Source organism: Penaeus monodon, chromosome 19, assembly GCF_015228065.2.
Source record: "Penaeus monodon isolate SGIC_2016 chromosome 19, NSTDA_Pmon_1, whole genome shotgun sequence".
Classification (NCBI taxonomy): domain Eukaryota; kingdom Metazoa; phylum Arthropoda; class Malacostraca; order Decapoda; family Penaeidae; genus Penaeus; species Penaeus monodon.
The window spans coordinates 10,274,003-10,274,284 of record NC_051404.1 but is presented as its reverse complement, the minus strand read 5'-3'; the positions used below and the strand labels follow the sequence as shown (position 1 = coordinate 10,274,284).

At 41.5% G+C, this 282-nt stretch overlaps 1 protein-coding gene across 1 annotated transcript in view; it reads left to right on the top strand.

Moving 5' to 3' along the window:
- Window positions 1-282, top strand: part of LOC119585053 (zwei Ig domain protein zig-8-like) — an 81,188-nt gene that overhangs the window by 76,061 nt on the left and 4,845 nt on the right. The window lies entirely within an intron of this gene.

Here is a 282-nt window from a genome sequence, read left to right as displayed (position 1 = left end):
GTTAAGACTTTAAAGTAACCCAAGTTGTTGAAATTCTCTGTCGAATTTGTATTGCATGCACAATAACGCATCTGTAAATCATACACGTGTCAGGCATGCACGCGGACACTTTGTATGCAAAAAGTGTTTCGCTCTTGCATGCATACCTACTTTTAACCTGTGTGGGAAAAGGTATTTAACGTTTTATGGAGGTAGGAGACCACTCCCGATTGCATGTGCGTGTAAATGTAAACATAGTCTAATATCTTGCCACTTCGCATTCACAAGTGGTACCCCCTCCTC